The sequence below is a fragment of the Molossus molossus genome, unplaced genomic scaffold, assembly GCF_014108415.1.
Source record: "Molossus molossus isolate mMolMol1 unplaced genomic scaffold, mMolMol1.p scaffold_m16_p_9, whole genome shotgun sequence".
NCBI lineage: Eukaryota > Metazoa > Chordata > Mammalia > Chiroptera > Molossidae > Molossus > Molossus molossus.
In genome coordinates this window covers 67132566-67156071 of record NW_023425403.1, presented here as the reverse complement: position 1 = coordinate 67156071, position 23506 = coordinate 67132566, and the positions used below count along the sequence as shown (strand labels likewise).

Genomic DNA, 23506 nt, shown 5'->3' with positions numbered 1-23506 from the left:
CATTGACAAAATACAGTTTGAAGTTAGGGAAGTTTCTAGATAAAATTCCTTCTTGTGTAGTAGACACACAATGAAAACAAAATTCTGTGTAAAGAGGAGCAGAACGGATACTTCAGTGAATTATTTGCTGCAGTCCCTGATCAACAAAGGATGAAACATGGGAACAAAGCTCAGAAAACTTAAACTAGATTTTATAAGCACTTTTAGGTTGAGTCCAGCTTAAGACCACATTAGAGTTATGATCAAAGATATATTTAAGTGTGTGGTTCATTAATTATATTAGAGAGGACGTTGTAATAACACCAGGGTTTTAGGTTCATTCATCTGAAGACCCCCTTGGGGGCTCTGGGGGGAGGACAGGTGAGTTCTTTTCTCATCCAGCCAGCTGCCTCACAGGTGTATAATTCTCGGTCACAAGTAGAGAGAGGAGGTAGAATCAGTACAAATGTGTAGTTTTACTAAAATAAAAACAGTCAAGTACATGCCGTTCCTGGTGATTTATCATCATGTTTGTAAATGAAGGCAAGCACATTATATGTCTACACACTTTTTAGGATACTTTCTTAGAAATCTGGAGTCATCGTTGACCATTGTGCATGTGAATTGGACCAGCAAAAGAGAGAGAGGGGGAGAGAGAATTAATGCAGCTTTTTTTATAGGCTGCTGCTCTGTTGCTTTGGGGGAAATTTTCATAGATTTACATTTGGTAAATATATCCATGTCCAAAAAAAGATATGTATAAGAAATTGGAATGCCAGCTGACTAAGTCAACTCATAAAAACTCCAGTTAAAAGTAAGATATTTTCCACGATTATTTTAAAATATGATGTTTACTGGAGGAAAAGTCCAGAGAATTACCACAGATGAAGTGTGAGTGTATTTCTCCCACTTGTAAATGAGCTCTTATTTCCTACAGTGTATATTCTGGTCCACAATGAGTCATTTTCAACATGTTTCAATTTAACTCCTAATACATTTTTAAACTTGGCAGGCATATTTAGATGAACATTACTTCCAGTTTTAGAGACTGCTTCTAAATTATACTTCAGTATTACAGTCATCATGAAAAGTTCTTTCAGTAAAAAGGAAACAGGATTGATTGGAAGTATATGTTTTAGAGGAGCAAAAAACTGGTTACCACTGAATAAAAATCAGATAGTTATGCTTTTTAAAATTTGGTTACTAAACAACCCTCTAACATTATCTAAAAAGCTGTAGTTAAGAGCTCTTTTTACTGATAGAAGATACTTAAAAGAAGAGATTATTTATCCCAGATAATAAGGTTAATATTTATTAATCTTGCATTATGCCTAGCACTATTTAAACAATTTATGTGTTAATTTTTTTTAATGCCCACACAATAGGTGGTAGTTTATTTTCTATAAGTCATCCAGGCTTTGTTTCTGTTACAAAACGTGGAGGCGCACACATTTCTGGACATATAACTAGAGCTACATGGGTGGTTTTTAAAGGTTACTGACTTCCTGCAGAATTGTACATATTGCCAGTTCTTGAATCTTCTGGAAGATTTCAGTTGACGAACCTGTCCATTGCTACTATTTTAATATTCCTTATTTTTATTATGATGATTTTACACTATGCTTTATTATTTGTAACACTTTTGAAGTTCGCAAAAGTTTAGAGTTGGGAGGAACATAGAGATCATTGAAAACATTCTACACATTTTGCAAGTAAGGAAACAAATCTAAGGGGGTTATGTGACTTGCCCTCGGTTACACTCTTATTAGGAGCAGAGCTAAAATAGACATCTGTTCTCTTGGTTTCCATCCCAGCTGCTCATTGTGCCCCCAGTTAATCACACTATTAGTAAACAGTATATAAAGCACAGTATGTGTGATGTTGTGTTCAACAACATCAATAGGTTTATTTTTGCTCTCCATTATACATATTAAAAACAACAAGCCCGGCCGGTGTGGCTCAGTGGTTGAGCATCCACCCATGCACCAAGAGGTTGCCGTTTCGATTCCCAGTCAGGGCGCATGCCCAGGTTGTGGGCCAGATCCCCAGAGTGGGGCATGCAGGAGGTGGCCAGTCGATGTTCTCTCATTGATGTTTCTGTCTTCCTCTCCCTGTAAAATCAATAAAGAAAAAAAATTAAAAATAAAAACAACAAAATCCAGAATGATACCATATTAATTTCCTGCTGCTGCCATGATAAATTACCACAACCTTTGAGGACTTAAAGCAATAGAACTTTAGGTCTCAGTTCTGGAGGCCAGAACTCGGAAACCAAGGTGTCTGCAGAGCACTACACCCTCTGAAAGCTCTAGGACCAGTCTGTTTCTCGCTTCGTTCGTATTCTAGGGGCTCCCGGTATCCTGCGGCCTCTTGGTCTGTGGTCACATCATTTCAGTCCCTTCTGTCTCCATAGCAGTCTCTGCCCCTGTCTTCGCATTGCCCTCGCCTCTGCATGTCTCTCACCAGGACACATGTGATTGCGTTTATGGCCACCAGCTAATCAGGTCAGGCTCTTCCTCGAAAAGTGTTTAACCTAACCACATCTGCAAAAGACCCTTTTCCACATTAGGTCATAGTCACGGGTTCAAGAGATTAGGCTGTGGACATGTATTTCGGGGAGCCTTTTAAGTCATTTGAATTTGTATTTTATTCAGGTCCTTCAATAAGAGTAGCATTTTATTTTAAAAGTTTTCACCCTGAATTTTATAAAGTGTCTTCTATTTTAGGAGTGATTAAAATTATATAGACTTGGATTATTTTTTTCAACCTACTAATGTGGCATTTAGCAAATTTCTAACTCTTAAACAAATGACACCTTAGAGATTCTGAATTCTGTACCATATGATATATATTTATTATGAACTACAAGTCATTCTACATGACTTTTAGTAATAAGAACATTATAATAGTGACATTAAGTGTTAAAGAAACAGAGTTGGACATTTTTAAGACACTAAAAATCTAGCTTTAAAATTTGCTATATTAACTTCAGACCATCTAGTTACTTTTTTCTATATACAATTAATTTTGCTTTACTTTAATTGAGATTCATTAAACAAGATTTTGAATGCTTTAATAATAAAATGGTTATTTCATGTATTATTTTTGTCTTACTTTTTCTTTTCAATGAGCAAATTTTTAGCCCTTCCTGGTTTTAATAAATGTTTATGTGTAACCTGTATATTTCTATGATATATGCCACATAGGTGTTCATTTAGTTTCTCCCTTTGTAGAAATTATTTTCAATAGATGTGAAAATATTCTCAATTCCTTTTAGCCATTAAAGTGTGTTACTCTAAATGAAACATAACCAATCTATATAATTATGTGTTTTATAGAATTAAATAAGATTTATTATACAATTTTAAGTTCTCAATACATGTTAGCTATTATTTATTATCTTCCAGTTAGTTGATTTTTAAAATAAGATGTATCTGTGTTCTCTTTCCAGTACCCTAAAAATAAAGGGTTAGGAGCAGTCTCTGACCAGATTTGGTAAAATTATTTCATGCAAATAGATGACCTTCACTGTTATAAGGCTCTCTAAAGAGGTTCCTTTCCTAAACTTAATATTTATTTTAATTGTTAGTAATTTATATTATTGGGATTTGGGATTTCCCTTGCATTTTTTTTTGTTGGCATTGTATTTTTATTTTACAAATGAAAAGTCTATATATTTGTAAAAAAGTAGGAAATGAGTTAGTATACCTTTAAACAGCAGAATTTAAGTGATACCAATGTATCTATTATTAGAATTCAGATGTTTTATTTTAATTCACTGGGACCTTAAATATGAATTTTTACTAGCTAGATTATGTATAAATACTCTAAATGTAACAATGCCTAGCATTTCTAAAATTCTTTTTGTTCAAAATCACAGAGATGGAATATACCCAAAAGAATACATCTTCCTGCCTTAGGCAAATGTGCACCTAGATCATTCTAGTCTGATAGGCTGTGCATATATAAACTTGTAAAGGAACTCATGTACCTGTAAATGACAATGAAATGTTAGCTTTGAAATAGTTTTTCAAAGTAGTTTACAGGAAAATCAAGGTATGGTTAATAGCCTGTCATTTATGAGAATGGAATGTTCTGTATGTTGATGCCACAAAACATGTCTATTCTTATTCGTCATCTTTTGCTATTAGTTAAACTCTGCATTTGATCCAGAAATTAGTCAACAGATGTTTAAACGAGAAATGTATGTTGTGAAATTCAATCATTTGTATATAGTAAATATAGATTTTTTTTAGCCCAAAGTAATAGCACTTATGAAACCTAAGTTGGATTCTTTAACTAAAGTGCTGATCTCTAATTTTTTAAAATTAATACTATGAACTGAATGCTTCTAAAAAAAAAAAAAAAAAAAAAAAAAAAAGATTTATTAGCCAGTTTTCCAAGTTGCTAACTGCTGTGTACCTGCACTTGGTCTCCAATATAGCCAATAATGCCTCTTTTCACTATAGAAACTACCCCTTCACTATCACTGTCAATAGCTCCCTTAAATATTAAGCATTCCACTTATAAGATATTTGTAAGCTCTGATTGACTTTCTGCAGGTGTATGTACCAGTTTTCATTCCACAAATTTTAGGCAGTACTACATTTACAAATAATAAGTTAGACCGAGGCATAGCAAAAGTTTATAGCTCCTTAAACCGTACATACATCTTTGATGATAGAGAGCACTAGAACAGTGTTGAATTAGATGACTCAAACTTTTCATTAACTTTTTAAAAAAATTTGTTTTTATTGATTTTTTAGAGAGAGAGGAAGGAAGAGAGAGATAGAAACACCAATGTAAGAAACATTGATTGGCTGCCTCCTGCACATCCCCCACCGGGGATCGAGCCCGAAACCTAGGCATGTGCCCTGACCAGGAATCAAACAGGACCTCTCAGTCCATGGGATTGCACTCAATCCACTGAGCCACACTGGCTGGGCTCATTAATTTTTTTTTTTTTTTTTTTTTAATCCTCACCCGAGGACATTTTTCCATTTTTTGTACAGATAGAGTGGGAGGGAGAGAGAGGAAGAGAGAGAGAGAGAGAAACATCGATGTGAAAGGGACACATCGAGTGGCTGCCACCCGCATGACCAACCAGGGCCGGGGACAAACCGCAACCGAAGTACGCGCCCCTAGCGGGAACCGAACCCGGGTCTCTCCAGACCTCAGGCTGACGCTCTAACCGCTGAACCAAACCGGCCAGGGCTCATTAATTTTTAATAAAAGGATTAGCAGTAGTAATTTTGAGGGTTCATTTGGATAGAACTATGTGAAAAGGATCTAACCTGTTCTCTTTTTGTTTTGTTTTTTGTTTTTTTTATCCTCACCCGAGGATATTTTTCCATTTTTTTTTTTGTACAGAGTGGGAGGGAGAGAGAGGAAGGGAGAGAGAGACAGAAACATCGATGTAAAGGGACACATCGAGTGGCTGCCACCCGCACGACCAACCAGGGCCAGGGACAAACTGCAACCGAAGTACATGCCCTTAGCGGGAACTGAACCCGGGTCTCTCCGGACCGCAGGCCGACGCTCTAACCGCTGAGCCAAACCGGCCAGGGCTAACCTGTTCTCTTTTTTATGAAATTTATAAAAATTGAATTATTAGTTTTATATACACTTTTATGAATTTTTTATTGCAGATACCATCAGATAAATGATATAAATTTGCACCTACATAAACTCATTTTCCTTTCCATTTCATAGTAGAACCTAATGTAAATCAATCACCAATACTGCCTCTTCCCTGTGAGAATCGAATCTTTGTAGCCCAATTCTGTGAACTGTTTTCTACTTCCCTTAATTCTTTAACATGTGGATGAACCTAGGGTTGTTTTTTTTTTCTGTCAATTCCAAATGTTTAACATTGCTTGCCTTATTTCCTTATATTTTAAATGAGAGGCAACATTATGAACTCTGCATTTTACTGTGTACATCAAAAGGCAAAAGAGAAACATATTTCTACCCATGGTTTCAGTGTAGAAGGTGGAGAAAAAGATGTATGTTGTGCTCAGATTTCTTTTTGGTAGAGGGTGGACTAATAAAAAGCTAAAATATCTCTAAAATTTGTCCTATGGTGGGCTAGAAATTATTCAACTCAATATTCATTGAACCTTTGTGAGTGACACTATTGGAGAACTTTTAAAATTTAAGATTATTTCTGTTTCCAAAGAGCTAAAAAAATAAATGTGCATACATATTTATATTTTAAAGTAAAATGTTATATCTCTTAAGGAGTCTGTGGTAGTACATAAATGTCCCTATCTATTTTAAGGGAGTACTGAGAATGACCTTTCAGAGGAGGTGGTATATGAAACAAGCATTTCTTTGAAGTATGAATTTGGATATGCAGATCTGAGAGAAGGGCATTCCAAACATTGCATAAACCTTTCTAAATATAGAAGGGGACAAAATATAAGGATTATCAGGAAAAATAGATAATTCCATCAGATTTGGAGTGTACAAGTAGGTAGGAGATGGTTTCATATTTTGGTAGGCCTGGAATGTCAGAATAAAGAGCTTATGTTTACCTCAGTGAACAATGCAGGGTGACATGAGGAAACCACGTTTTAGATAAATATATATACATATCATTTTACTGTGCGTGTATGCGTATGTAAAATATATATATATATTACTTATATATATATATATATTACACACACACACACACACATTCAGGGTAATTCAAGATACCCTGAATAGGAGTGCTTGAAGTCTAAGTAAGAGGTAACAATGGCTGAAAATGGTGTGATGGCATAGGGAGTAGATGAAAAATTGGCTTTAGAAATAACAATGGGGGTGGGCATAGTGGTTGGTGTAGATTTTCTGCCTTGCTCTCTACTCACCAACACCTCTCCCAGAAAACAGAAACGTCTAATGTGTTTGGGTCTTATTCTAAGACATAGTTTGGGCTTATAGTTGGGTGAGCTAACAGATCACAACCATGAGTACAGCTTGGTCTTCCACTTCCTCTTTTCCTGTAACTGAGAAAACACAGGGTTAGAGCTCACTTATACCTCTTTTCAGTCTAATGCAATTTATACACTTTATTTTCTTTTTTTTAAATTTTTTATCCTCACCCGAGGACATTTCCATTTTTTATTCAGATAGAGCGGGAAGGAGAAAGAGAAAGAAACATCGACGTGAAAGGGACACATCGAGTGGCTGCCACCCACACGACCAACCAGGGCCGGGGTCAAACTGCAAATGAGTTACATGCCCTTAGCGGGAACCGAACCCGGGTCTCTCTGGACCGCAGGCTGACGCTCTAACCGCTTAGCCAAATCTGCCAGGGTGCAATTTATACACTTTAATGTATTTGTATTTAGTCTCTATGAGTCAGCCAGTGTTAAGATGGGTTTGGAATTGTACAGCTTCTCTTAAACCTTAAGCCTATCACATTACCTGTCCCTCTCTACCAGAGACCTGTGAATTGAGGTGTTCACTATAAACTTAGCTGATAACCTAATCATAATTTTATTTGCCATTTATCACTGGCCCCTTTGCACCTATCATTTTCAAAAACATCATAGTGAGGGATGCTTATTTTAATGGAACATTAGATGTTTCTTAGATTTCCCCAGATATCATCTAATAGCACCCAGTGTCACAATCTCCGCAAGTAAGTATATTACTACTGCACACATTAGAGACAAAATAATTTATGTTTACAAGTACTGTTTCTGGAGATAGGTTACCTAGATTATGATATTGTTACTATTGTTACAGCTAGGCAGCTATTGTGTTTATTACAAGATTGAATAACTGACTAGATTTGAAAGTATCTTTGAAAGTTATCAGTGGTTCTTACAAAATGTTCTGGGTAGTTGAGGTGGCAGTGATCTTATTATCAGAAATAGAACTTTTGGAAAGCAGGGGTAACTCATGGGCGAATGAAGATTATAATTTTGATTTAGGATTTATACTTGAAGTTCTAAGGTACCAATCACATCACTTTGTAAGGTATATAAATGTCTAATCACTGTGCTGTACACCTGAAACTAATATAATATGTATGTCAACTGTAATTGGAAAGTAAATTTATTTTAAATAAATAAAGTATCTATTGCATACAAATATAGTAAATAAATGGGAATAAGAATCTGAAGCCTAGAAGAAAGACCAGGCCTAGAGGTAAAGATTTGGGACATGTCAGAAATGCTGAAACTTGTAGTAAGAACTCTGAAATTTGTGAAGGGATTTAATTAGTGCTATTTGCTGCGGGTCAGATACTATGCTAAATGTTATGAGGGTTTCTTTCCTTCTCTCATTAATTGTATTCTCAAGTTTTATTTCTTACAAATGCTATTTTTTAATTTGTTTTTTATTTAAGTATAATTGGTATGCAATCTTATATTGGTTATATTAGTTTCAGGTGTACAATATAGTGATTTGAAACTTTTATACCTTACAAATGTGATCACCCCACTAATTCTAGTAATCATCTGTCACCATGCAAATTTATCACAATATTATTGACTATATTCCTCTTCCGCTTTTCACCCACCCCCACACCCTCCCTTCTAAGATGTAGAGGGTATTATGTAAGCTAAGTGAAATAAGTCAGTTAAAGACAAATACTGTATGGTTTCACTTACATGTGGCATCTAAAAAGAAAACAAAACAAAAACAGACCCATAGAAACAGACCAAAAGGATGGTTACAAATGCTGTTTTTCTCAAGCAAGGATATAAAGGCTGAGTGGAGTTTTCAAAAAACATCATAGCTGGAATCTATAAATGACCTAATAAAACTAATATGTGACTTTAGCAAGATTGCAGAATATAGGGTCATTAGCAAAAAGTCAATTGTATTTCTATATACTAGATATAAGCAGGTGAAAAATTGGAAATTAAAAGTTTTTTAGCCTGGCCGGTGTGGCTCAGTGGTTGATGCACCAAGAGGTCGTCGGCACATGCCCAGGTTGTGGGCCCAATCGCAGTGGAGGGGATGCAGGAGGTGGCCAATCGATGTTCTCTCTCATCAGTGTTTTTGTCTCTCTCTCCCGCTCCCTTCCTCTCTCTCTAAAAATCAATAAAGAAAAAATAAATTATTTAAATACTGTTTGTAATAGCATCAAAAATATTAAATACTTAATGGATAAAATAAACAAAATATGAAGCAAGTAAGTACAAGACCTGTACAGTGAATTACTAACAATTAAAATAAATAGTAAGTTGAGGAAAGGAACCTTCTTTTTTTTAACTCTTCCCAATAGAGGGAGATTTTTTTAATCAACACAAGTAACTTTAGTTAAACACAGTTATGCAAAGCAACTGCATTCATAAGTGGCAGGATCATTGGACCTATTTTGTTTTTCTTTTTTATCTTTTTTTTTTTTTTTTTTATCCTCACCCGAGGACATTTTTCCATTTTTTGCACAGATAGAGTGGGAGGGAGAGAGAGGAAGAGAGAGAGAAACATCGACGTGAAAGGGACACATCGAGTGGCTGCCACCCGCACGACCAACCAGGGCCGGGGACAAACTGCAACCGAGGTACATGCCCTTAGCAGGAACCGAACCCGGGTCTCTCCTAACCGCAGGTCGATGCTCTAACCGCTGAGCCAAACTGGCCAGGGCTCTTTTTTATCTTTATTGATAGTACTACAGCCGGGCTGGTGTGGCTCAGTGGTTGAGCATCGACCCACACACTAAGAGGTCACTGGTTCGATTTCCAGTCAGGGCACATGCCCAGGTTGTGGGCCCGTTCCCCAGAGGGGGCATGCAGGAGGTGGCCAGTCGATGTTCTCGCTCATCGATGTTTCTATCTCTCTAAAAAATAAAGAAAAAATAAAAATAATAAAAGTAAAATAAAACAAAAAATAACTAAATGGTCAACAGTACATTTGTGCAGGCAAAACAAAGATTCTGCAAAGTCTTAAAAATATATCAATAAAGAAAAAAAATTAAAGAAAGTATTACGGGTGTCTCCCCTTTATTCCCCCATTGACCCTCTTGAAAGAAACCTTCTTCAGAGAGCTTGTTCAACAGTGAAGAATGTTTTTTATATTTTTAAGTTATTAGGAAAAAAACAGAATAATGACATAAAAATTATTTGTAATTCAAATGTTGGTGTCCATAAATAAAGTTTTATAGGAACACAGCCACACTCATTTGTGCATTTATTGTCTGTGCTTGCGTTCATGCTGCAGTTGCATGGTTAAGTGTTGCAACAGAGATTTTATGGACCTCAGAGCCTAAAATTTTTACTCTTTGGCTCATTCCATAAAACATTTTGCTGATCCCTTGAAAACATTTATGCCAGCTCTTCAACAATTTCCGTGATGTAGCGGTGGTCATTATCTATCTCCTCCATGACCAGTCACAGTTCTGAGTGGTTGCATCTCCATTGGTAGATTCCTTCCTGGATATCAGCACTACACATTCCTGTGAATCCCTTTAGCTGGGTACATGAAAAATTCTTTGACTTCTGTTTCTTGGTGAGACATGTCACATTCCACTCACTGAAAGAAAAATAAAATTTTGTGTTTCCGAAATTTCTATATTTTAAATAATTAGAACATCTCATGGTTCATAGGGAAACACCAGAAATGTGATGAGAGAGCTTGGCTTGGCCAGGAAAGCATGAAGGTCAGCTATTACTTTTCCCGTGACAGGCTTAAAAAAAAGGCTCTGGCAATCTTGAATATTTAATTTTATTCAGCAAACACTTACATAGTGCTTATTGTACCAGCACAGTTTTAAGCATTTTACTAATATTAACTTATTTAGTCTTCATAATATGATTAGATTGTTACCATTATTAATCCCAATTTATAGATATGGAAACTGAGACACAGGTAGTAAGGGGCAGGTATGGAATTTGAACCCACAAAGTGCTTCAGAATCCGTGCTTAATTTAGTTATATGTAAATATTTTAAATTACATTATGTTAAAGCATACTTTAGTTTCATCTCATGAACCTTCAAGGTCTGTTGAAGCTATTTTTGAAATCATCTAGCACAGTTTTCTGAAACATATTAGCAACACTGATTTGTATATATATTTTTTTACTGTTTGAACCCCTAGATGATATTGTCATTATATTTTTATCTTTAGCCACAAGTTTCTTCTATTAAGAATTGTTTTTAATATTTCCCATTTGTTCTTCTGATGTGTTTTTGCTCTTCAAAATTTAATTAATTATATTTCTTAATAAAATAATCTGTAAAACCTGTTTTCAGTGTAGTTGTAGGGCTGCATTCCAGAAATAATTATAACTGTATTAAATGTCTTAGCTTCTATGTTTGATTCCTTCCACTGAACATAACAGATTCAAAATTTTCATTGATTATGGTCTTTGCAAGCCAATGTGTCTTCCCTGAACAGTATTGTACATTTCAAAATAAAGTAATTGAGAGAATACTCAATGGGGAGAGATTTTATAAGTACTCAAAAAGTGACACCCAGGCCTTATTGTATAGTCACACCGATACCTGAAGTAACGAAATTACTTTTCTCTAGACTCCTTCTAGGACATCTGTAACACCCTCTAAGGACCTGAACCTCCTCAAACCTCTGACCCATAACACAGGTTTCCTGTACCCTTGGAGAGCCTCTGTGTGTTTGTTTCCGTGGACAGTCCTCACCTGCTTTCTTCGTTGTTCCCTTTCAGTCGTGACCTTTGTCTGGACTGCCTTCTTCCTCTAGTTGTGCCTGTCCACTCGCGTTGCTGGAGATCGTGTGTGTATTTTTAATACATGCTTTATATTTTTAATATTTTTTCTCTTGGATATGGAATATTATAGTGTAAGAGCCCAAATTTGGGGCAATCATGGGTACAAATTCAGGCTCTTCTACTTAGTTGGTAACTTTTCTGAGTTTCAGTTTCTTCATCTCTAAGAAGAGAATAATCCTAAATTCTGTGTTAGAGTTTTGAAGATAATTAAATGAAAAATACAGAGAAAGAGAGAAAGCAAATATAAGCATAAAGTGCTGAAATGTTAGACTCTTTTCTGTTGTATTGGTCTCTACACATGCTGATGACTTGTGCCAATTCACATTTTCTCTTAGAAAATGCCTTTACAATTCATATCTGACTTTTGATCACAAGTCTCTCGTAACCCACTGTTTTGGGTCTTGTTTACCATAGCAAGTGAGAGAAAAGCAAGAGAAAGCAGGGCAATAACAAAAGTGCCAACTTCCCACCAGCCTGGAGGGCATGAGAAAGTGTGGGAAGAAAAGTGAGGCCCACGAAAATACTGAAGGAGAGGAGGCATCTCTTCAAAATAATAATGTAGGGTGTTTAAATGTTTAAATTTTTTATTCAATTAATATTTATTGAGTTTTTTATTGTATTAGGTACTTTATTATTTTATTTTTATCCTGTCATGTTTATAGCCATAAATAGATGGTTAAATAGATACTCAGGTATGTAGATATCTTCTGGAATTTTATACGCTTACACATTTGATAAACAGCTGTAGAAATTAAAATATAATCATAACGTATATATTGACTGTGCAACCAGGCCTAATAATTATATTTTATAGCTAAAAATCCTAAAATAGTATTTTACAGAAAACCTAGTAAAGCAGTTATTTAGTCTATTAGTCTAATGAGAGAAATTTAGAGATGGAGAGCAGACCTCACGAAGTGATTTGGTTCTTCTCATTTTTATGTTATGTTTTTCTTTGCTTCTGTTTTACATACCCTTATGATAGACTTTATTTTATTTTTGTAGGTAGGCTAGTGAGTTGCACTTATATTCCTAAAATTGTGTGTACATTTTACAATAACTTTATAACTCATTGTAGAGCTTAGATATATCTAACTTTGCTCCCTCTTTTGCATTTCTGTTTTTAAAATGCTTTTAGAATGTTGTCATGTCTGCTTCTATCATGTCAGTCATTAGCCAAACTGTACATTTTTATAAACTCTAATCTCTGTTGTAGCTCTGTCATACCTATCCTATAATCATTTTGGTTTCTTTTTCTTCATGCCCTGGGATTTGTTTTCATCTTAAACTGACAACTAAACCTGGAAATAATCATCCTAATTCAGTGATTTTTGTCATTTTTCAGAAACAAGTACTCCTCACCAGATTAGTTTATGAGACTTTAGTGTTCTCTATCTTGGCTTAAACTATTTAGTAATTTAAATTTTATAATACCATAAATGGTTAACATGACTCCATTCATTTCATTCAGTAAAGATTTATTAAGAACTTAGTGTCCTCGGTAAAATACTAGATTCTAGAACTCCAACGATGCATTAAACAAGATTCTTGCACTTAAGTAACTTATATTTTAATTATGGAAGACACTTTTGTGAGCGTTTTACTTATATTAGCTCATTTAATCACCCGGAATTCAACATTCCCAAGTGTATCCTCTAGGATTTCGATTCAGTGGATCTAAGGTAGAGCCATGGCATCTGTAATTCTCAAAAGTTCCATAAATGGTTCTGATGGTCATCCCTGGTTGGGCTAGATTAAATCAAGCTCAAGTCATCCTCATCCTTGCAAAAGAAAAAAAGTTTTCTCAACCACCACACTATCTGGATTTGAACCCAGGACTCTGGTTTCTGGATTCCTATTGAGGAGTTTCCCAGAGTTACGGAATTTTTAAACTCATTCTAAGAACACTGGTTTCATAAGTTAAGATTTATAGTGTTTGCCTGTTAATAAGAGTTGGTCTAAATAATTGACTTTTACATTCCTTTTTGCCTTTACAGTACTTTGTGTTGTATAGTAAAGTGACTTTTTTTAAAGATATATATTATGGAAAAAGGAACAAAACCATGATTAGCCTCCATTCTGCTGCTGTTCATACTTGACACTATTGTTCATAAAAAGCATCCCCAAAAGTACTTTTTCTCATGACTTTTTAAAAGACTGTTTTTTTTAGAGTAGTTTTAGGTTCATAGAAAAATTGAAAGGCAAACAGAGGTCTCATGACTCTTTTAGATTCAGTTTTATCTATTGTAATTTTTGTCTTTAATGCAGACTGACACCGAGGTATATTGAAAGCAGCATGAAATAGTTCTGAGTGCTGTGAAGCGCTGATATCACAAATACCGTTGGTTCAAAGGATAATTCAAGCTGAATTTTAAGTGTTTGTTGTCATGTTGCCACAAAAGGGAAAGCAGCTACGCATTCAAACACTGTCAAAATATTTTACTCTAATTTTATCTCATGCATGCTTTGATTTATTTTAAGGCAACATTTCTTTTATTATATTTGTTTCATTTAAGTACATTTATCTTCATATGTCTACAGTATGTATTTTTTGCCTTTATTGGATAGCCAAATATTATTACATATTGTTTATTTTATTAATGAGAATACATATTTTATTTGATTATGATATGATAGAGGCATTGAATTACTCTAAATACATGCTTGAAATTCTTATAAATCCATGGTACAGTTGTTAAGCATACTCAGCGTTTTTAACTCTGCAAAAAAAGATCTCTCACATTCATTTAAGAATTTGTTTGTAAGCCAAAAATGACAGATGTAGTATTATAGCTGAGAAGAGAACTGGTTGAAGAAATCATCTAAATGGCCGAAACATTTGGACAAATAACCAACGCCTTTTAAATTCTTTTTGCTTGTCTTATAGTAATCATTGTTGCAACACTGATGGTAGTTTTATGTTTCTCAACCTGTTTTCTTTTTAGTTTAGAAAATTTCACAATTGAAAGGGAATGGCTAGTTACTAGAACTCTGTTTCTGTGAACGGAAAGCAATATTCAAATGTCTCTAATATATCTATCAATTGTACTTAACTTGTTTCCTGGCTTCAGAACTTCCACATGCTCAGCATCCACCTATCAGTACATTTCCATCATTACATCCAATGATTCTCTATTGGAAAACAAATACATCCCACCAGGAAGGAATGTCAGAATATACAAAGCTGGTATATTATCTGGATAACAATATATTCTGATCTACCTTCCTTTCCAATTGATGTATAAATTGGTATGCTTAAATGTTAAAGATTATAGTGGTATGGAAAGTTGTTTTTAAAGAAATATCTGTAGATTTTCACAAATCTGCCTTTCAAAATTCAGTTGTAAATTGTATTTATATAGTTATATGTATATATAAATGCACATTAATCTGATATCTTCTGAAATATATAAAACTACATAAAAATTGTTTTGCTTTTTTAAAGTAACATTAGAAATTGTAGATTGGGTATGGTAGAACAGGGGTGCTTATTTCTGGGTTCATAGATCTTTAAAATGTTTTCAGGATATTAAAAAATTAACCAACCAAAGACTTCATTTACTAGACATTGACGATGTCACGATAAATACTTCAGTCCTTTCTTGGCTAATAAAACTTTGTTGTAAAAGGTAAAATAGATTTCAACCAAAATTATTTAAATGGAAAGTACTTAGTTTTTCATATGTTAAATTTCTCATATCAAAAATGTTTGAGTGAAGGCGTAGATTAGTTATTAGCTCAACCAAAATGAGTAAGGGAATTGAATATTAAACTCAGTGAAGTGAGCATAAGGTGAGCCCTGGCCAGTTTGGCTTAGAGGTTATAGAGTGTCAGCCTGCGGAACAAGGAGTCACAGGTTCAGTTCCTGGTCAGGGGCACGTACCTCGGTTGCAGGTTCAATCCAGTGGAGGTTGTGTGGGAGGCAACCAGTTGATGAGTCTCTCTCACATCAGTGTTTCTCTCTCTCTTTCTCCCTTCCTCCCTCCCACTCTATGAAAAAAAAAAAAAAATTAATGAAGAAAGATCCTCGGGTGAGGATTAAAAATAAATTTGTTAAATAAGGTAAGAGAGGAGTCTGAAACACCTAAATGGGATTAATATCCCACCTATCCCACCTGCCAGAATACAAATCATCAAACAACAACTGCTGGCGAGGGTGTGGAGAAAAGGGGACTCTAGTGCACTGCTGATGAGAATGCAGACTGGTGCAGCCACTGTGGAAAACACTATAGTGTTTCCTCAAAAAATTAAAAATTGAACTGCCATTTGACTTTGAGTGATCCCACTTCTAGGAATATACCCTAAGAAGCCTGAAGCACCAATCAGAAAGAATAGATGTGGCCCTATGTTCATAGCAGCACTATTTACAATAGCTAAGATCTGGAAACAACCCAAATGTACATCAGTAGATGAGTGGATTAAAAAGCTGTGGTGCATATACACAATGGAACTCTATGCAGCTGTAAGAAAGAGAGATCTCTCGTCTTTTGAGACGACATGGAGAGACATGGAGAGTATTATGCTAAGCTAAATAAGCCAATCAGAGAAAGATAAATACCACATGATCTCACTCATTTGTGGAATGTAATGAACAAAAAAAGCTAATGAACAGAACAGACCCAGAGACAGAAAAGAGTATGGTTCAGACTGACAAACCTCAGAAAGGAGGGGAGGGGGATAAGATAAACCAGATAAACCAAAGAACTTACATGCATGTATGTGTAACCAATGAACATAGACACCAATGCTTTTTGGGGGCAGGATAGGGAGGAGGATGTCTGCAGGGGAAAAAGTAGAAACATCTGCAACAAAAATTAATTAATTAAAAAAAAAATGTCCCACCTATGTAAGCAAGATTGGTTTTCAGTTGATTAGAGATGTCAGCCTTTTCCCTTGTCAGCTCCAGTTTCCCACAGTGAAATCCACCATCCACCCAAGGTTTCCCATCTGGAGATTCAGGCCCATCTCTGTTTCAAGGCACTCCTTTATATGTGTTGAAAGTTTATCAGCCCCTGCCCCATTTGCTTCAGAATTTAGAATTAAATTACCTTCCTCACATAAAGGGTTTAGTGGTCCAGCCATGACTACTTGCTCCCATGTATTCTAAACCACAGTATCTTTTCTGTATTGACCTAGAGTACCTTTCAATAATTTCTAACCAGTTCATCTACCTAATATCTGATTCCTGAGGAAACCCTTTCCTGAACCCTTACCCATAACTAGAAATCCTGTTACTTTGCTTAGCTTCTTTTGCCAATCTTGTCTTTTGCCAATCCTGTGTGTATTCTATCTACACACACTTGTCCTCCTGTACACAGACAAATGCCTTTCTTCATCCACTTCCTTACTTCCAAGCTGATCCACTCTTCAACTTTCTTACTGAAAGGACTCCTTCTTGGTCCTGGTGATTACAGGAGCCTCACCACTCAGTACAATACTTTTTTAGAATTTTGCTTTGGAATACCTGTCCACCAAATGAGATTAAATAACTAGGTTCAGAATAAATATCCAGTTTTAATATCAGGAATACCATGAATATTTTGTGGACAAAATTGAAAGATCAGTTGTTACTATTGGAATAAAAAACTAAGATTAAATAAAAGGCTAATAATCACGTGGGTCTTTCACTTTATTCAACGATAAACTTATTGATAGAGTTGAGACTAAACTATATACACTTCTTGGCTTAATACATTAGAGTGTAATGAGCAACCTTTGCCATAGTACATGTATAAAGACTGCTGAGGTAAATATTATTATGAAAACTTATTGTTGTTTAGTGTTTTATCTAGTGCTTTTGTTTGAATGAGTTCTCCCATTTCTGAGAATCCAGTGCCATGTTGATGTCTCTCCTGTGGTTATTTCTCAGCATTGTAAAACATGCCATGCTACCTGGAGTTGAATTCACCGTAGTCAGAGCATTTCTTAAGGATGAACATTTTTGCTCCCTGACAGCTGATATTCACCTTTTAACATGTCTTCTCCTTATATATCTAGCCCCCAAGTCTGTCGTGATGCATATTCCTTAAGAGCAAGCGTTTCATTCTAGAGCTTTATATTACTATTTTTACAGTAGTATGTGCTATATGGATGAGTCTTATGAAAACTAGAAGAACCCAGTTACAAATGTAGCGTAAAAATCTAGCTAAATTTGGGGCCTGGAATGAGATGCTTATGAGGATAGTTGGAGATTCTGATTATACTTTATAGGAAATTGACCTCTTACTATGGTGAATTAGAATATCAAATATAAAGTTGTTAACATATAGCCCAGCCAGTGTGGCTCAATGGTTGAGCATCGACCCATGCACCCACCACAAGGTCGCCGGTTTGATTCTCAGTCAGGGCACATGCCCAGGTTGTGGGCCAGTTCCCAGTGGGGGGCATGCAGGAGGTGACCAGTCAGTGTTCTCTCTCAGCGATGTTTCTCTCTCATTCTCCCTTTCTCTCTGTCTAAAAATCAATAAAGAAAAAAAAATTGTTAACATATAAGTAATATTGACTTTGTTTGAATAAAATGTTTACGTTAAAAGGATAGAATGAGAAGATGAGTCAACACAGTATACTGTGACCAGTTATATTAGCGAAACAAGTAAGAGGAAGTTACCTTAAACTGTCAAGTTACACTTCCATTGTCCACTCCTCACTGCTGGAACTGCTTTTACGTCTCTAATGTTTCTTTAGCAGTTTCACAGTTCAATTTAACAAACGAAAATGATAATTATTACAAAGACCTAATTATTTGAGGGAGGATACGTTCATTGTATAAACAACATGGGAAGAAGTTAATCCTTCAGAATTATCTTTTGATTTATAGAATTGTCATTATGTCAATTTATTAAACAGTGTTCTGTTATTATTTAACTTTTCAATATAAGGAAAGAGTAATAGTGCTAAAAGTGCTAAAAGTAGTTTTCAAGGGCCATATAATGAATAAGAAGAGGTGAAATCTGAAAGCCATCTTTAATTTCTTACTTGGAGTTTGCATTGATTTCAGAATTACCCACAATGTCCTGAATCCATAAGAAGGCAAACTTTGCAGTTTAATCTTTTCAAAACAAATTATTTTAAAGATCAATATCACATTCTAAATGACTTATCCAGAATTTATTTTGGTAATGTAGTCTAGTGTGTTCTACTAGTAGGCATACAAAGTAGGTATTGATTTCACACGTTTTATATATTTGTATTTATAAAACAACTTATTCCCAGAGTACAGAGACATTTTCACGTCAGTAAAATGTTGAATTAATACATTTTTGAGTAAAATAATTTTTACTACTTCTTACCCGTGGGAATGGTTATAATAAAAAAGGGACAATGAGCTTTCAGTTTGAGCCTCTGGAGAGATGACTGCAGCGCAGAGGCCTGAGGTGAATGGACATCAGGGAGCCAGAACTGAGCAAAAATGAGCTAAAGAGAAGCCTGAAAGCTGAGAAGAAAGCAGAGCAGGACACCAAGCAGAAGAAACCCAATGAGAAACAACTAAGCCAGGCCAGTGCTGCCCCCACCAACCACAGCACTTCAACAATGCAGTTACCTGCAGCCTGGGGACCACCCAAGTGACACCTTAAAGGTGACAGGTAGAATACATGCCAAAAGAGCTTCTGGGCCAGGCCAGTATGACTCAGTGGATTAAGAGTTCCTGGTTCAGTTCCTGATCAGGGCACATGCCCAGGTTGTGGGCTCGATCCCCAGTGGGGGGCTTGCAGGAGGCAGCCAATCATTGTGTTTCTCTCACATAGATGTTTCTCTCTCTAAAATATCAATAATAATGTTTTTTTAAAGAGCTTCTGGGGGAAAACTCATCTTCTATGACCTTCGAAGAGAAGGGGGTCAAGTTGCAAGTCATATAATTCCAATTCCAGGAATTATAAATCAGAAGAATATTCACATCAATAGCAAATTACATTGGAGAATAGGGGAATAATTGGAATTTAGGGGAATCCTGGGAAAACCAAGAAGGATGAGCTGAACATCATCCCCTACATCTTCACGTACATAAGAAGTTTCTTGGAGGAGTTGGAATTCCTAGAGATTGAAACTCCCTTGATGAACATCTTCTCAGGGCGATCTGTGGCCAAGCCTTTTATCACCTACCATAATGAGCTGGACATTAATCCATATATGAGAATTGCTCTAAAACTCTACCATAAGATGCTGATACTTGGTGGCATTGATCAGATTTATGAAATTGGACGCCAGTTCCAGAGTGAAGGAATTGGTTTGACTTACAAACCTGAGTTCACCACCTGTGAGTTCTACATGGCCTACGCAGACTATGATGATCTTAAGGAAATCACAGAGAGGATGGTTTCAGGGATGGTGAAGCACACTGCAGGCAGTTACAAGGCACCAACTATCCAGATGGCCCAGAGAGCCAAGCTACGAGGTTGACGTCACCCCACCCTTCTGGAAAATCAGCATCGTAGAAGAGCTTGAGACCCTGGGGGTGAAGCTGCTGGAAACCAACCTCTTTGAAACTGAAGAAACTCGCAAATTCTTGATGATAGGTGTGTGGCAAAAGATGTTGAGTGCCCTCCACCTTGGACCAGGTTCTTTGATAACTTTGTTGGGGAGTTTCTGAAAGCGACATACATCAATCCTACATTCATGTGTGATCACCCATAGATAATGAGCTCTTTGGCAAAATGGCATCACTCTAAAGAGGGTCTGACAGCATTTTTAGCTTTTTGTCATGAAGAAAGAAAAATGCATTGCCTAAACTGAACTGAATGACCCCATGAGGCAGTGGCAGCTTTTTGAAAAACAGGCCAAGGCCACTGATGGTATAATGCCATGTTCATAGATGAAAACTGCACTGCCCTGGAATACGGGCAGCCCCCACAGCTGGCTGGGGCACCAGCATCCACGAGTCACCGCGTTTCTCACAGACTCCTGTAACATCCAAGAAGTACTTCTGTTTTCTGCCACAAAACCTGAGGACAAGAAGGAAAATGTAGCAACTGCTGATACATTGGAAAGCACTTGTGTCTAGAAAATAATAAATGCAAGTCACATAACTCAGGCATCTTTGCACTTCTGCAAAAGATTTGAGACGGCAAGGGAATTCTTGTATATTGTTATCCATTTGACTCTGGCAGTTCAATCACCAAAGAAAAGGAATTAAGCCCTGGCCGGTTTGGCTCAGCGGTAGTGTCAGCCCTCAGACCAATGAGTTCTGGGTTTGGTTCCAGCCAAGGGCACGTACCTCGGTTGCGGTTTGTCCCCAGTCCTGGTCAGGGTCGTGTGGGAGGCAACCAGTCAATGTGTCCCTCTCACATTGATGTTTCTCTTTCTCCCTTTCTTTCCCACTTTCTCTACCTGAAGATAAATAGAAAAATATCCTTGAGTGAGGATTAAAAAAAAAAAAATAGAAAGAAAAGGAATTAAGAATTGTTTTACTCCTTGTTATCAATTAAATTGTCTCTTTATTTAAAAAAGGGGGACAGTGGTAAGTTTTTGGTTTTGTTTTTTATTTCCTCACCTGAGGAAATATTTGTTGATTTTTTTTTTTTAATTTTTTTAGAGAGAGAGGAATGGGGGGGAGAGAGAAACATTGATCCATTGCCTCCTGCATGTGTCCCAACCAGTGATCGAAGCTGCAGTCTAGATGTGTACTCTGAGCAGGAATCAAACTCAAAACCTTTGGGAGTACAGGACAATGTTCCAATCAACCGCTCCATCCCACCAGGGCTGGACAATGGTAAGTTTTGATAAGGATGTGGAGAAATTGACACCCGCATAGTTGCTGGTGGGACTGCAGAGTAGTGCAACCACATTGGAAAGCAGTTTGGCAGTTCCTCAAAAAGTTTTAAAAACTGACCCTATGACCTAGGAGTTCTTTCCTAAGTATATAAGCAAGAGAAATTAAAACATGCTACACAAATGTTCATAGCATTCTTCATAGTAGCCAAAAAGTAGAAAAAAATTCAAATATCAACTGATGAACGGATAAACAATATGTAGTATATTTATACAATTGAACATTATTCAGCCATAAAAAGGAATGAACTATTGATTCCTGCTGCAACATGGATGAACCTTGAAAACAGCAAAAGGCCATAGATTATGTGATTCTATTTATTTGAAATATCTAGAGTAAACACACCATAGAGACAGAAAGCTGATTCATGGTTGCCAAGACCTGGGAGGAGAGGGAGTGGGGAGAGGCTGCTCAGTGGGCATGAGGGTTCTTTTGGGGATGATGGAAATGTTTTATAATTAGATAGTGGTAAGGCGCAACTTTGAGAATGTACTTAACAAGTGAATTGTACAGTAAAAAGTGAATTGTACATCTTAAAAGAATGAACTTTATGGTATGTGTATTATGTCTCAAAAAATCTATGTCTGCCTGACTGGTGTGGCTCAGTGGTTGAGCGTTGACCCGTGCACATGCCCATGTTGTAGGCCAGATCCCCAGTGGGGGACATGCAGGAGGTGGCTAATCAGTGTTCTCTCTCATCAATGTCTTTCTCTCTTCCTTTTCTCTCTCTAAATTCAAGAAAAATTATTTTTTTAAAATTAATATTTGTTAGTATACAAAGATATTTTAAAATTATGTTATATATATTTATATTAATGCCAGCACATTCTAAAAACTTAAACACAAGCTAACTTGCACCTTAAAGCCTTGCTATATATTAAATAATGTGTACCTATGTACCCCCATGTTCGTAGCAGCACTGTTTATAATAGCTAAGATCTGGAAACAACCCAAGTGTCCATCAGTAGACGAATGGATAAAAAAGTGTGGTGCATGTACACAATGGAGTACTATGCAGCTGTAAGAAAGAAAGATCTCTTATCCTTTGAGATGACATGGAGGGACCTAGAAAGTATTATACTGAGTGAAACAAGCCAAGCAGAAAAGGCCAAATACCACATAATATCACTTATTTGTGGAATATAATGATCATAACAGTATGAGGAATAGGGTAGACCCAGAGACATGGAAGTAGAGTACAAACTGACAATCCCCAGAAGAGGGGGTCGTGGGGAGAGGGAAGAGATAAACCACAGAACTTATACGCATGTGCGCATAACCAATGGACATGGACAGCAAAGCCCGGGACAGGGTTGGGGGGATGGGGAGGAGGGTGTCAATGGGGTAAAAAAGGAGAAACATCTGTAACAAAAATTAAATTAAATTTAAAAAAATAATAATGTGTACCAATATGAATTGAATGGAGCTTCCACCAATCTGAGTAAGGTGCTTTTACCAAAGGTAAGAGTACCAAGAGTGAAGTAGCCTATAGCAAATATCTAACGCCTGTCTTCTCAGTTACACTTTGAATTGTATTGTTTTTGTCACTTATAAGTATGAAATGACCAAAAAAATATTGGAAAGTTTATGCTAACTGACATTTCTGAGGTCAGAAAAACATACAATGGAATATTATGCAGCAATTTATGAAAGAATGAAATCTTGCCATTTGCAACAACATGGATGGATCTAGAGAGCATTATGCTTAGTAAAATAAGTCAGTCAGATAAAAACAAATACCACATTGTTTCACTTATATGTGGAATCTAAACAAACAAAACAAAAATAGACTCAGAAACAGACACCAGAGGGATGGTTACCAGAGGAGAGGGGATAGGAGAGAGTCAAAAGGTGAAGAAGGCCCTGGCCGGTTTGGCTCAGAGGTTAGAGCATCAGCCCGTGGACCAGAGAGTCTCGGGTTCAGTTTCCACTAAGGGCAAGTATCTCAGTTGCAGTTTGTCCCCGGCCCCGGTTGGGGTCATGTGGGTGGCAACCACTCCATGTGTCTCTCTCACATCTATGTTTTTCTTCTCTCTTCCTTCCTCTCCCCTTCCCGCTCTATCTGAAGATAAA

The 23506-nt window shown here is 36.4% G+C and overlaps 1 protein-coding gene and 1 pseudogene across 2 annotated transcripts in view; both read left to right on the top strand.

The window, feature by feature from the left end:
• PIBF1 (progesterone immunomodulatory binding factor 1) overlaps positions 1–23506 on the top strand; it is a 183068-nt gene that overhangs the window by 72538 nt on the left and 87024 nt on the right. The gene's annotated exons all lie outside the window — the stretch shown is intronic.
• LOC118622968 lies at positions 19045–20665 on the top strand (annotated as a pseudogene).